The sequence below is a fragment of the Pelobates fuscus genome, chromosome 2 (assembly GCF_036172605.1).
Source record: "Pelobates fuscus isolate aPelFus1 chromosome 2, aPelFus1.pri, whole genome shotgun sequence".
Classification (NCBI taxonomy): domain Eukaryota; kingdom Metazoa; phylum Chordata; class Amphibia; order Anura; family Pelobatidae; genus Pelobates; species Pelobates fuscus.
Window position 1 is genome coordinate 76,928,059 of NC_086318.1, and position 16,606 is coordinate 76,944,664.

Genomic DNA, 16,606 nt, shown 5'->3' on the forward strand with positions numbered 1-16,606 from the left:
ATAAAATACTAGGTGCCTGCATGGTGGAACAGAGCCCTTATAAGGATTTTCCCACGCTATGCAATCTCAGTTAGAGCACTATGGTTGGTCTTTCTCAAGAGAAGTGAGACTTGCCTAACAGAGTGCTTTAATTGGCTGGCTTGTAAAAACTTTATTCTTACATGAAGAAACAATGATTTTACCTCTAGTGTTATGGAGTTTAAAATGAGAACATTTGTTAATTGTGAAACTAGGTATGTGGTATATTTGATCACCTGCAGTGTGTGTCATATCCAATATGTGGGAAAAACAGGAAGATGTTTAAAAGAGCTGATTAGAGAACACCCTCAGTTGGAAAATAGAAATATTAGGACCAATCTAGATAGACAATTCACACTATGATGCTGATGAGACATGTGCAATTCGTTTCGGTCTGAATATGTATTCGGAAAAATTTCGGACAATTCGGACATTCGGGTACTTCCGAATGTCAGAATTGCCGAATTGCCGAGGTCCCGAAGTGTCGAAGTGCCGAAGTGCCGAAGTTCCGAAGCACAGTATTGCCTAAGTACTAATATACTTACCCAGTGAAAGAAGAAGAATGTTACATTGTAAATAAAAAGCATACAAACATAGCCAGGATTCAGCTGTAAGCATTTGCAACACTTACAACAATCAAGTAACACACATTCATATAAAATGTAAGTTACTTGGCCAGTCAAAGTAATGACAGGAATGAATAAGTAGATAACTTCCTAATTCCCACGGTAATAGGGAGCTATCTACTAAAAGGCTGAAAGACCTAAATTGGTCTTTCAGCCAAATGTACTAATGCTAAGTAAAGATTACTTAGTATGAGTAAATTATGCCCCTACTCGCTATACCTGTGGCTGCTCACTGTAAAAAAAAGAAAAAAAATAAGTTCCCCCCTCCCGAGCCCCTGGCCCCCACCCCTGAGCGGTGGGTGGGGGCCCTAATGTAAAATAATGGGGGGGGGACCTATTGTCCTCCCCCGGGCCCCCACCCCTGAGCGGTGGGTGGGGGCCCTAAATCAGAATAAGGGGGGGACCTAATGTCCTCCCCCTTGGCCCCCACCCCTGAGCGGTGGGTGGGGGTCTAAATTATAATAAGGGGGGGACCTAATGTCCTCCCCCCTGCCCCCACCCCTGAGCGGTGGGTGGGGGCCCTAAATTATAATAAGGGGGGGACCTAATGTCCTCCCCCTTGGCCCCCACCCCTGAGTGGTGGGTGGGGGCCCTAAAATAAAATAAGGGGGGGACCTAAGGTCCTCCCCCTGGCCCCCACCCCTGAGCGGCGGGTGGGGGCCCTAAATTTAAATAAGAGGGGGGGACCTAGTGTCCTCCCCCCTGGCCCCCACCCCTCAGCGGCGGATGGGGGCCCTAAATTGAAATAAGAGGGGGGACCTAGTGTCCTCCCCCTGGCCCCTACCCCTCAGCAACGGGTGGGGGCCTTAAATACTAATAAGGGGGGGACCTAAGGTCCTCCCCCTAGCCCCCACCCCTGAGCGGCGGGTGAGGGCCCTAAAAAAATCCCCCCCAGGTGACTAGGGGTCCCCAAACCCCTAGTCAACCCCTCCCCCCCAATAAAAATTATCCCCCTACCTACCCCCCTCACCCTAAAAACTAATGAGGGGGGTCCTTCAGCTAAGTACCTGTAAAAAAAAAAAAAACTTACCATTCAATGTTTTTTTTCTTCTAAAATCTTATTTTTTCAGCCCCAAAAAAGGGCAAATAAAAAAACATAATAACCGGCGCAATTATAAAAAAAAATTAAAAACGAGCGCTGTAACGGACCGTTTCAGCATAAAAGGGGAAAAATCTGTTTAGGCGATAATCCCCTTTTCACAAAAAGGCACAGCTACTGTAAAAGCACCAAAACTCACGAATTGGATATAGGTGAATGCACCAAACTCCCGAACTGCATACAAGGGAATAAGGTAGCACTCCAAACTCCCGAACTGGAACCTCACGAATTGCTGCTAGCAGACGAACAGGAAAAGCTCCCAAGCGGCTTACACTCCTGGCAGTCAGTCCCTATCAGCATACAGTGAATCCCCCCAAGAACGAGACAAGGCTCCGTGTTGAAGGTCAAGCAGTGGTCTGTTTATTCAGGGCTACCTGCCCCTGTATTTATGCAGGTCTCCCACCTGGTGGACACTCCCCTAGGGGACCAGATGGAAGACTGAAACAGCAGACAGACATGTATCACTTTCGTACACACAGCCACAATACTTTCCCACCATGCATCTTGGTTTCCTCCTCCCTGCCCTGGAGATAATTAATGAAGTAATTCAATTATCTCCTAAGACAAAGGCCAGACTCCATTATGCACATGGTGACACAGAAACAGACTATCACTTTAAAATACATACAGACACATTTTATACATAAAACACAGACATGTAACATATCCCCAGATAGCTCAGGTCTGGGTGCACATTATTAGGTGAATGGCACCCAGACCACACAAATACAGTTTAATTGCCATGGAGCCAAAGTCTTTAATTCCATGAACAGGCTCCATGGCAGGCTATCTGGGTTACTACAGTTCACATAAAACAAACTACCGAATTTCCCTGCATTCACCAAATTCATACGAATGAGAACCAGGGGCTGGAGGTTCAGCGGTGCCTGCACGTAAAAGTGTCCGATTTTGGTGCATGAAAGCCGGGCAGAAAAGTGTTGGCTGCCCGGGGAGCTCCAGAACAGCGCCACCTAGCGGCCGCTAAGTGTAACAGCGGCCACACAGTTAACAGGCAATTAACCGCAGCTTCAGGGAGGTAAATTGACAGCACACTCCAGCTTCTGGGTGGCCAATTAACAACGCCGGCCGGCTTCCCACGGCTCTGGGGAGGTTGGTGAACGGCTGTTTGTTCGGTAGATGAAATCTCCCTTTCTGCTGTGCAGAAAGGGAGAAATAAATCCTTCTGCACAGTAAAATTAACCCTTTAGCTGCCGGTCCATAATCCAAAGGCAGCAGGCGGGCAACCAGGTTCCTCCAATACAATGTGGCGAGATTGGTTTCGTCACATCTCTCCCCCTTTCCAAAAAGACTAACAGGGTACCTGACCTCCTGCCGGTCAGTGCCCTTGTTAGTCCAGCAGCCCACCCACAAAGCAGAAAAAACAGTACAGCCCACCCACAATAAATGGTTACTACACCTGGGTAGAGGAGAATCTTGTCCATGTCCAGGTGCCTCACCACAGCTGTGTGGGGGACCGGTAGGCTGCCTTGGTGGGTTGCTGAGTGGGCAGAGACCAGCGGTACTCTGTCCTGGTGCCAGTACTACCACCGGAGTAGTCTGGTTGGAGCCTGGTTGCTGGAGACGGACTGTCTCCCCCTTGGATACACAGCTCTGTCGTGGGGGGGTAGGACCGACCGTCCCTACCCCCTGTGTGGTGAGTGCAGAGACCACGGTCCCATCTGCACCTGTGGGGGGTTTACAGTCTCCCCCTGGTACATTAAGCTGCCGCTGGGGAGAGGGGGTAACAAGCTCCTCTCCCGATAGAACACTCTGCCCATTAATGATCCACCGCTGGGGAGAGGTGGTAACAAGCTCCTCTCCCATACATACTTTTAGTTTTTGCTTAGGGAGACCGACTGTCTCTCCTCCCAATACAGAGTCCTGCTGCTGGGGAAAGGAGACAGGGCTCTCTATTCCCTGCTGGATACTCTGCCGCTGGAGAATGGAGACTGGGCTCCCAATTCCCGGCACATCACACTGCCGCTGGGGAATGGAGACTGGGCTCCCAATTCCCGAAAAATCACGCTGCCGCTGGGGAGGGAGGACGCTGCTCTCCTCTCCCTGTACTTCACATTGCCCTCCTGGCATATCACTCTGCTGCTGGGGGGCAGGAACAACTACCTCTGCCCCCTGTAACTCAGCCTGCCGCTGGGGAGGGAGGAGGCTGCTCTCCTCTCCCTGCACTTCACATTGCCCTCCTGGCATATCACTCTGCTGCTGGGGGGCAGGAACAACTACCTCTGCCCCCTGTAACTCAGCCTGCCGCTGGGGAGGGAGGAGGCTGCTCTCCTCTCCCTGCACTTCACATTGCCCTCCTGGCATATCACTCTGCTGCAGGGGGGCAGGAACAACTACCTCTGCCCCCTGTAACTCAGCCTGCCGCTGGGGAGGGAGGACACTGCTCTCCTCTCCCTGCACTTTACACTGCCGCTGGGGAATGGAGACTGGGCTCCCAATTCCCTGCAGGACCGGTGGAGAGACCTCGGTCCCATCTCCACTGGCCACCTGGGGTTCTTCCCAGTAAATCTCTACAATATCTTCCCAGCGGAAGGGGTCTGGATCTGGGTCTGTCACCTTACTGTCCTGCTGAGCCTTCCCAATGAAGTGGAAGAGATCTCGGTAGTTTTGCTCCAGTTCCCACTCCAGGGTTGCTAGGTGAGCCAGGTCTTGCTCTACCTCATGGGGGTCATCCCACTCATGCCTAGCCTCCCTCTCATAGAAAATGTCCTGCAATCTGGTTTGCGCAGGGCTCCCGAAGCCAGGCTCTGCAAAGGACTCCCATAACAAGCCAGGACCATCAAACTCCTCTCCCTCTGGCTTGTCATGTTCGGCTGTCCAGGGTATATACTGTGCCATATACCACCAGAGCGCCTGGTAGGCATCCTCCAGCCATAGCTCCTGCCATACCCGGTGCTCTAGTTCCTTCACCCATCCCTTCAGGGGCTGCTCTCCCAGGAAAGGCATCCGCAGTGCCAGTCGTGTCTGCCATCGCTGCTCTTCACTGGGGAGACTCTTGCCCCGCTGGTACTGTACGTTATCCAGGGCCTGGTACCAGATGCCTTTCCTTAATGCATCCCGGTCATCCATGTCACCCTCATTGTACTCCACTGCTGGTTCCATCCTGGTGCTGTCAGGGTCGCTGTACTCAGACATGCGTTGCCCTCAAATTGTAAATCCAAAGAAATGGTGTTCTGTAGCTGTCCTTCTGGCTGTAGGAATGATCCCGCCGCTTGCCACCAATTGTAACGGACCGTTTCAGCATAAAAGGGGAAAAATCAGTTTAGGCGATAATCCCCTTTTCACAAAAAGGCACAGCTACTGTAAAAGCACCAAAACTCACGAATTGGATATAGGTGAATGCACCAAACTCCCGAACTGCATACAAGGGAATAAGGTAGCACTCCAAACTCCCGAACTGGAACCTCACGAATTGCTGCTAGCAGACGAACAGGAAAAGCTCCCAAGTGGCTTACACTCCTGGCAGTCAGTCCCTATCAGCATACAGTGAATCCCCCCAAGAACGAGACAAGGCTCCGTGTTGAAGGTCAAGCAGTGGTCTGTTTATTCAGGGCTACCTGCCCCTGTATTTATGCAGGTCTCCCACCTGGTGGACACTCCCCTAGGGGACCAGATGGAAGACTGAAACAGCAGACAGACATGTATCACTTTCGTACACACAGCCACAATACTTTCCCACCATGCATCTTGGTTTCCTCCTCCCTGCCCTGGAGATAATTAATGAAGTAATTCAATTATCTCCTAAGACAAAGGCCAGACTCCATTATGCACATGGTGACACAGAAACAGACTATCACTTTAAAATACATACAGACACATTTTATACATAAAACACAGACATGTAACATATCCCCAGATAGCTCAGGTCTGGGTGCACATTATTAGGTGAATGGCACCCAGACCACACAAATACAGTTTAATTGCCATGGAGCCAAAGTCTTTAATTCCACGAACAGGCTCCATGGCAGGCTATCTGGGTTACTACAGTTCACATAAAACAAACTACCGAATTTCCCTGCATTCACCAAATTCATACGAATGAGAACCAGGGGCTGGAGGTTCAGCGGTGCCTGCACGTAAAAGTGTCCGATTTTGGTGCATGAAAGCCGGGCAGAAAAGTGTTGGCTGCTCGGGGAGCTCCAGAACAGCTCCACCTAGCGGCCGCTAAGTGTAACAGCGGCCACACAGTTAACAGGCAATTAACCGCAGCTTCAGGGAGGTAAATTGACAGCACACAAATCCTTCTGCACAGTAAAATTAACCCTTTAGCTGCCGGTCCATAATCCAAAGGCAGCAGGCGGGCAACCAGGCTCCTCCAATACAATGTGGCGAGATTGGTTTCGTCACAAGCGCAAAAAAAAAAAATCCTTCTTCACCCGGCGAGGGCTCCGTGCAGACTGAGCTCTGCAGGGCGGGGGAAGGCCCCGCCCTGCAATAAGGCTCAGAGCACTCTGATTGGTGGGTTTAAGCCATCCATTCAGGACCCCGGATGCAGCATGTGAGGAGGAGACGTGATGACGTAGACCGGAAGGTGCACGAACCGTAAGGGGGAGGGAGCCGTCGGAGATGATCAGCGCGAGGTAGCTGCTGCTTGAGACCACGCTAAGCTAAGCATGATACCGCTCAAAACACTGCCCGGGATAAAACCATTTCAACCAGCTTCTAAATAATCTCTACTTACCTCTCATTCTGTCTGTCTGTCTGGCGATACCTGGATATCTGAGTGGCTGTTTCGGTGTGGCTGTTCCGGTGAGACCGCGTGGTAAGAGACGGAGTTTTCTTTCACCACCGACGGAGGAGCAGTGATAAAAGCTCCCAGTATACCCCAGTATATCGGGTCTGATCTGGCTGCATACCGCTTATCTTATTGAGATCGCTGAAGCAGAAATTAAAGGGGCAAGTCATCCTGTAAAGGTATTCCAAGGTATTTAAAAAAAAAAGGAAACGAAAAAGAGAGGGAGAAATAAAGGGGAGGAGGGGAAGAAAGTTATAAAGAAAGGAGGGAAAGAATGGGATAAGAGAGGAAGCAAAAGTGGATAAGATAAAATAAAAGAGACCATATCCTCCATACCCCAATAATCAATCATATGCCTCCTCCCAATACAAACGCCACATATAACTCCCAAAGGTATTGCTCTACCAACAAAGAGAGAACAGGACCAGAAAGAAATTAAGAACTCAAAGGGAATGCTATCTAAACTGCCACTTAAACTGATAAAGAACTGTTAAAATACTGGGAATATCACCTAAACTGCTAAAAAAAGGAAAAAAAAAATTGCTAAAAAAAACAAAAAAAAAAACTGTAAGTTAGAAAAGCAGCCTGGCTTCAAACAAACAAATATCAAACAAATAAATAAAGGGGGAAAAAAAAATATATATATATATATATAAGCGTGGAAAACAAACCCCGAATCTAAAGGATAACCCCTCTATTTCTCATTTAAAAAAAAAAAAATGGCTTCTAAACGATCACAGGATCTCAAAGCAACATCAAAAATGGAAAAGAAATCCTCAAAACAAGAAAAGAGACTTTCTATATTTTTTTCTCCTCAAAAAACTCAAGGTATCAACGAAGACCTCTCCTCAGATTCCTTTATTGATACAACTTTACCACTTACAGAAACACCGACAATTACTATAGAAATTATAAAATCATTATGGATGATGCTTTAAAACAGATAAAAAAAGAGATCCAGGAAAATTCCAGTGACCTTAAAATTGACATCTCTAAAGTATTAACTAGAATACAAACAATAGAAGATAAGCAAGATCACACAGAGCTTCAGATTCAATCCTTTGGAGAGTCCCATAAAGAAATGGAGCTCAAATTGGAGCAACTGGAAGCTAAAATAGCAGACTTAGAAGACCGGGCCCGCAGAACAAATTTAAAATTCAGAAATATTCCAGAAGATATAACAAACGATAAATTGAAAGACTTTCTGAAGGAGCTGTTTATATCCCTCAAATTATCACTAGGTCCTCATGAATTAATAATGGACCGTTGCCATAGAATCTTTAAGCCTACAAGCATCAAGAATCCAGTGACGTAATAGTGGCGTTTCATTCATATGACACGAAAAACCAAATTTTGTTTGCCTTAAAAAACAACAGATCAACAGAAGAAAAATTTAAAGGGATATTCGCCGTTCCTGATATCTCTTACTACACAAGAGCTAAAAGAAGAAATTTTTCACCAATATTTCAAACGTTAATAAAGCACAATCTGAGGTTTAGATGGCGACATCCTGCTTTCTTGCAAATATATTACCACAATGAATGGATTTCATTCACAACATTCGAGAAAGCCAATGAATGGCTGTCACAACATATAGAGAAGTAAAGCGAAACTAAAGTAGAAGACAAGACCGGGTATAAAAGAGCAAGAGGGAAAGGAGAAAGAAAAGAGAAAGAGAAAAGAGAAAAAAAAAAAAAAAAGATACATGGTGAAATGAAAAGAAATGAAAAGAAAAGGAAAAGAATGAAAAGAAAATGGGCAAGAAGAGAAAGGGGGAAAAAGGAAAATTGAAGAAAAAAAAAAAAAAAAAGAAAGAAGAGAAATGAAAAGGAAAAAAAATAAAAATAAGGGGAAATAAAATAAGAGACTGTAAAATCAGAACATCAGTCATAGACTACAAGTGGTTTACTACTTCAATAGGACTATCAATCCCATAATAGATTAATAAGATGGTCTTGGAAAGACACTAAAAAAAAAAAAAAAAAAAAGGCATGCACCAAAGTCTTTATAGACCTATTGGACTTAGTGTAATTGATCATTAAGTATTAATTACTTCAAGTATTGTTTTGTTGAAAATATTTAGGGGGTATCCTCACAGTAATCACATATTACAGTGGAACGTAATAGCATAAGATATAACACAAGAATTTTGCACGGTGAATTGAGCACTGTAAATTGATCATGGCGAAGTTGTGGAACATAGCGCGAGATATTAAGGATTATAAGAGTATGTAATAGGAGTATATAATATAGTATGATATATATGGTAGATATAAGGTATTTGAGAAATTGAACACGGAACATAGTGTAATTCATCACATGAAATTATGCACAGGCAATGTATGTAAGAAACCACTAGAAAATATGTATGTAAAGAGGAATTATCCATTTCTTAGATATCACGCACTGTAAGCACAAGAAAAGGGCATTTGAAATTAAGATATGTTAAAGTTCTATAGCACAGAAATTATCCATGGTATGATAAAAATTAAAAAAAAAAATAAAAAAAAAATGCTTTGAAGTAATTAGGCACTAGAAGCTATTGGGCTATGCCATTGGAAACGTGGTAGGATAAGATTACAAAAAACAGTCTATGAAAATATTTTAAGATAAGGTTACTCCTCTTCTCCCTAGTTTTATATACTGTCCCCTATTATCTCCAATTAGGACTCCCTCCCTGTGGGTATCTATATGATACTTTGATGTTGGAATCTTGTTGTATTCCAATATATAGGTGCTGCATAACCGGCAGGAGCTATACAGGTTTGATGCTTTTTAGCATCTTGAGTTATTTGTTGTTTGTTTTTAAATGTATTTGTACATATACTTGGCTGAAAATGGAAGGGTTTGTGGGAATCGCTAGTTTACAGGGGATCGGTTAGAAATTAATCAATAAAAATGCTAAAATTGATATCAATAAATGCTCAAGGACTCAACTCCCCAAATAAAAGAGCATATCTATATAATACCCTAATAAAGGAAAAAGCTCAAATTTCCTTTATTCAAGAAACCCATTGGAAAAAACAAGATAATCACTATTGGAACTATAAAAAATTTAAAATTATTGCGGAAGCCTCGGATCAAAAAAAAAAAAAAAAAAGGAGTTGCAATATTGTTTTCCAGTCTGATCAATTATTCATGTGATTATTCTGAAAGCGATACAGAAGGGAGATTTATTATATGGATAGGTAAGATAAACGAGATCCAATATACTTTACTGAACATCTATTTGCCAAATAAAGCTCCAATTAGATATCTATCGAAAATAATGAGAAGAGTAGAAACAATTCGTAAAGGAATACTATTGATAGCGGGTGATTTTAACTGTGTATCAGACCCTAAACTAGATAAACAAGTAAAATTTGGGCAACGTATAGATGGAAGTCTAGCTAACCAAGCAGCTTGCTTAAACAATTTGGCAAAAAAAAATGATATATTTGATCTATGGAGAATTTTTCATCCTAATGATCGTAATTATACCCATACTTCATCGGCACATAAAACCTCAGCAAGGATAGACATGTGCTGGGGAGATCTGGATCTTTTAAAACGATTAGAAACAATCAAAATTGAAATTAATACATGGTCAGATCATGATCTTCTCATTTTAGAATTTAAAGAAAATGGGAAGAAAGACTTTTCGCCATGGAAACTGAATGATTTTTTATTAGCAAAAAAACAAAATATTGAACACATAAAGAATCTTTCAGATTTGTTTTTCAAGGAAAATCTCCCTGAAACAACATCTAATCAAAATGTATGGTGTACATATAAAGCTGTCACCAGAGGTTATTTCATAAAGCTCGCGAGCTATGAAAAAAAAATGAGGGGGGCACCAATATCTGAACTTTATCTACAATTATATAAATTACAAGCGCAAAATAATAAAAAATCTTCAGAAGACATAATTAATCAGATAAAAAAATACATAAATATGATAAATCAAAAGATCCTTGAAAGAATAGAACTTAATTTAAAACGACTTAAAACTAAATTCTACTATCGAAGCAATAAAATAAACAAATTACTGACTGATCGACTTAAAAAAAACAAAATGGAAAATAAGATATATAAAATTATAGATGACGGAAAAGTCTTGTTGTCCCCAGAAGATATAGGTAACTCATTTAAGAAATATTATGGAAAATTATACAATCTCCAACATACACCTACAGAGCAGGCAATAGAAAGCTATTTAAATAAAATAAAAATTCCTAAAATTACTTTGACTCAAAAAGAAAAATTAAATAAAAAAATAACACAGTTAGAAGTAGAAGAAGCTATAAACAATTTACAATCATCAAAAGCTCCGGGCCCGGACGGGTTTTCAAACCTGTTTTTCAAATTATTTAAAAAAACTATAGTTCGTAATATGACTGCAACGTTTAATGAGATGGCCTTTTCTGGCAAAATAACCCAGGAATTATTGAGAGCCAATATAAAACCTATTTTGAAACCTAATAAATCACCAACAGAAATAACAAACTATAGGCCTATCTCTTTGATAAACATAGATATTAAATTGTATGCAGCAATATTGGCAAATAGAATTAATTTAATACTCCCTGAATGAATACACATAGATCAAATAGGATTTGTTAGAGGTCGCCATGCAAGTGATAATTCTCGCAGAATTATTGATTTATTTGAATATGCCCATTTAACGGGCACGCCCCTTCTGACCCTGTCGATTGACGCAGAAAAGGCTTTCGACAGGGTCGGATGGGGATATATGAACAGGGTTTTGAGTGCATTTGGCTTTGAGGGATGGATCGCACAGGCGATCAAGGCTTTATATGGAGGTCCATCTGCGAGAATAATAGGTTATGATGTATGCTCTGAATGGTTCGATATCAACAATGGAACACGACAGGGATGCCCATTGTCACCCCTGTTGTACGTTCTCTCAATCGAACCACTAGCTTTATCTATTAGAGAAAATCAGGGAATAAGAGGAGTGATAATTGAAGACGTAGAAGCTAAGATATGCCTTTACGCAGATGATGTATTGATCTCAATAACAGACCCGAAGACTTCACTTTTTAACTTAATGAAGGAAATTGAGAAATATGAGGATGTCTCTAACTATAAGATAAACCTCCAAAAAACAATAGCTTTATCAATCAATATAAATCTCCGTGTTTTAGCCTCTCTCCAAGAAAAATATAAATTTCACTGGACTAAAAAGGAATTTCAATATCTGGGAATTATGATTACGGCGAATCCTAAGAATATATTAGAAACTAATTTTCTAAAACTACTTAAACATACTAATATGATTTTAAGGAGTTGGCGTCCCTTAGAAATTTCTTGGTGGGGAAGAGTTAACACAGTAAAAGCATATGTTATTCCCAAATGGACTTATTTGTTCAACATGATCCCACTGAAAGTTCCGAAACCATGGTTGGATATGCTCCAACACTCTTTTTCCAATTTCATTTGGAAAGGGAAAACACCAAGAATAAAATCCCAAATTTTAACAAAAAAAATCAATCAAGGAGGAATGGCCCTCCCATTAATAAAAGACATATATGCTGCTAGTATAATTTCCCATATATACAAGTTTCAGAGCATTGATTCAAGAAAACAACCATGGTATCAGATAGAATCGACAAGGATAACTGAGAAAGATCTCTCGCTTATGATTTGGGACGATAGAACTAATTATAATATACACTTAATGCAAGCTAATTCTATGATTGTATCCCACTTGATCGGAGAATGGCACCGAATTAAAAAATTACTCAAGATATCAACTAAGATAATTGAAGGAGCAAATATAAGAGTTATTGAAAGGATTATCCCTGATATGAATCTCTCTAAATGGAGATCGCAAAGAGAGATTTATGTCAAAGATCTCCTTCAAAATAAAAAGTTGATGCCATTTAACGATCTTAAATTAAAATTAAACCTCCCTGATACAGAGATATTCTCTTATTTTAGAGTTAGAGGATTTATAAACGAATCTTTATTAAAAAGAGAGAGCGATTTAAACAACTTAGTGTATAAGATCTTTGAGAAAGAAACAACAAAATCGATATGTTCCCTGGCCACAGATTTGATCAGACAAGTTTACTCAGATATCCACCCTACGGCGAAAAAACAATGGGAGAAAGATCTCAATATAGTTTCTACTGATAAGGTCTGGTGTATACCCATGAAAGTTCTAAGAAAATATATACACTGTTTAAACTTAATAGAAACTTTCTTTAAAGTTTATCATAGGTGGTATTTAGTACCAACGAGACTAGCCAAAATATCTACATTAAATTCGTCTCTATGTTGGAGATGTCAAAAATATGAAGGGGACATGTTACATATATGGTGGAGTTGCCCCAAAATTTCGAACTTATGGGACTCAATCTACTCTTTTTTAGAGTTCTTTAATATTAAAGTTAAAAAGTACCCATATACGGGGTTACTCCACCTGAGATGGAATAGATTCCCAAAAGACCAACTAATATTAATTATACATTCTTTTATAGCGGCGAAGATATTAATAGCAAGATCTTGGAAACAAACTTATACACCCGATAATAGACAGTTTATAACCCAATTATTATATCAGCTTGAAATGGAAAGAGGGGTTGCTTTCTCTAATAATAACAGCAAACATATACACCACCTAGAAAAGTGGTTATCGAAAATTAAAGACTGTTTCACCTGATCTGATTCCCTCTTCCTCTCTTGTCTTTTCTAAATATTGTTTAACGCTATCTACAGGGACATAGGATATAGCTTTCGTATGATAACCAGAAGTTGAACTGTAAAGTTGAGCTGAGCTTCATATTAATCATAGAAAATACATTTAGCATTTTTGATAATATGATATCTAAGTTTAAGATCGTCCTAGACAACTAGCTAATTTCTACTACTTCCTGCTCCCAAGTATTGTAATGTTTGTCATGTTATGTTAAATTTGGATGCCATCAGGGTATGGGATATGATGTAGGCTACCTAGATCATATCATAATCTTTTGTAGAAATATGTATACATTTATATGAAATATCTGATGGTACTGTCTATGTATGTATAAAAAAAAATAAGTGTAATTGAAAAGGAATTTTTTCCAACAATAAAGAAATATTAAATATTAAGCCATCCATTCAGAGTGCTCTGACAGGTAAATGAAGAGACTGACAGGTAAGTCTCTACATTTACCTGTCACAGCACTCTGATTGGTTGGTTTGAAATCCACCAATCAGGGTGCTCTGTGTCATTTTACACATTGGTAGATTAAGTAACCAATCAGAGAGTTATGAGTCAAATTACACAGCGTGGGAAAATTCCAAAGAACTTTCCCACGCTGTGTAAAATGACACAGAGCACTCTGATTGGTGGATTTCAAACCAACCAATCAGAGTGCTGTGACAGGTAAATGTAGAGACTTACCTGTCACCTATGGATCTTCTAGAGTGAGGGGCTGCAGATAAGTAGTGATATAACAGCTCCCAAAGCACACAATACATGATTTATCACCATGTTAAAGTGAACCTGTCATGAGAGAATCGCTTAACAAAAAATATTTTCCTATATTTATTAGACTCCTATGTTTAACCCCTTAAGGACCAAACTTCTGGAATAAAAGGGAATCATGACATGTCACACATGTCATGTGTCCTTAAGGGGTTAAGGACCCAAAGGTCCAAAACGTGTTGGGTGTTGAGCTTGAACTTTTTCCACTGTTTGCTTTTTCCTGCACTTTGCCGAATAAACTGCTTGTGGATTCGGAGAGCTTGCTGTAGCATTTTATTTTATTTTCTGCAGTTATGTCATTAGAACCTGGAGCTCCTGTGCCTGGCAACTTGTGTTCCCACAGGTAAGTGGGATTTCTATTTTTCCATTATCTATACAGTTTTTGGATTATGCTATGGAACTTATATTAGCAGCTCATTGAAGTTTGCTTCTCAGGTTCCAAGTATTTGTAATCACTGACATACACACACAAAAATCCCATGCATACACACAAATGTAATAATTGAGAGGACCACTCAGCCTCCCTTTTGCTTTTCCTCTTCTCCCACGTTTTGTGTGTCTAACTTTTCCCCCATTTTTTGTGCCTCTTATTCCCACCCCATTTGTCACTCTTACCCCGTTATAGCATGGCTATGTGGGCCTAAACAGAGGATATTCTTTGTCCTTCTCACAGAATGCCTGGAAGGGGGTGGGGAAATGAGCAGTGAGCAGCTTCCTGTCAGACCAGGTGACGGGTAAAGATCATCTACCTTGATCCACAAGGCCACACACACAAAGTGGCTGGCAGGGAGATGCTTTTTGCACCCTCTACTACTGTCACCTAGCCATTGTACCTACTGGTTGTTGTACCCTATAGCGGCCACCTGTTATGCCTTACAGTAGTACCAGGTCTGGGTTGAGTGCTGCCATAAGTGTTCCTGTAGATGAGCCACAACTGTGCATTGCATATAGGTGTCACATAAGGCAGGCATCATTTTGCCCGATTGACATCCTTATTGTTTGTGTAGGGTAAGGATCAATGTTGGAATAGAGTTAAAGATAATGTATGGCTAGGGCTAGGGCTGGGGGAGATGTATGAATAGACTTAGTGTAAGCATAGGGTAAGAGGTAGGGTTGTTGTAGGGTTAGGGCTGGTGTAGGGTTAGCATTACCAAAAATGAATTTAGACCTTATACATATGAGACATATTACAGTCAGGACTGATACCTGAATCTATTTTAAGTTATTATTTGTTAGTTGCATGTAATGTGTAAAATGCATCATGGGTACCATTGTGAATACAATGTGGTTTAAAATAACCATACATATAATATTAAAAATAATTGACTGCTTATTAAATCAAGGTGAAGCGAAGAATCAAGTCCATCAAGTTCAGCGTTTTACATATCTGTATCACTACTGTTGATCCTAAAATGGTAAAAGGTAGAAGTGATTTTTATTTTTGCCACAAATTGGGAAAAAATTTCATCCAGACTCTAAACTGGCAGCATCGTGAATGAAAAGTCTGAAATAAAATTAAGTATGAATGAATAATTAATGAGTTAATTAGTACAATGTAACTATTAATAAGCATATATTTTCCCACTTAACACTGTGGTATTGTGTGTACTGTAGCACCTGTAATTTACATACACAGCTATATCCTTGTTTTTGTAATGTCTGCCCTATTTCTTCCTGTTGCTACGTGCACGCAGGCACTAAATTCTACTTTTGTTGTACTTTTACTACTGTTTGATTATCATAAAGTTTTACAGCCATTAGCTAGACATCCGGCAACTAAATGAATATACAGTAGCTTAGGAATTTGCCTACCAAAGTCAAACACAGTCCAAAACAACACTTCCAAAACATCAATTCTCACAGTTCGTAACAGCCCAGACACCTCCCCATCCCGAAGATCATCCATCACTTCATTCAACTAGAAAATGATCTGGGTAATTACCCAAATCATGAATTGTCAAGAATTGCAAATTTAAGTTCAAAATACCTGCCAAGGACACTGAGGGTCTCTCTAATTTGTCGCTCAATATTTTCGTAATTGCCATCACAGTGGTCATATTGACTGATTTTTCCTATTCACCTGTTTTGACCTAAAACATGCAATTCCCTGGTAAAACAGGACAATTCACGACATGGTAAACAACACTGTTTGTTTTTACAAAAAAGCAGATTTGATAACACTCTTTGGAATCGGGAAGGGAAATTAACATCAAGTTCTACTCTAATACTCGTGGGAATTAAGGGGCTCTCTATTAAACGACTGCAAATAATCACAGAATTTAATCTGAACGTGAATGGACAAACTGTATACATTCTTTTCGAATGGAATTACATAGTTACATAGTTACATAGCTGAAAAGAGACTTGCGTCCATCAAGTTCAGCCTTCCTCACATATGTTGTTGCTGTTGATCCAAAAGAAGGCAGAAAACCTAGTCTGAAGCGCTTCCAATTTTGCCACAAACTAGGAAAAAATTCCTTCTTGACCCCAAAATAGCAGTCAGATGTCTCCTTGGATCAAGCAGCCATTACCCCACTTATTAGAAATTATATCCCTGTATTTTATGTTTTTGTAAGTATTTATCCAATTGCAATTAAGTCTATACTAAACAGTGAGCAGCCAATCTAAAAAAG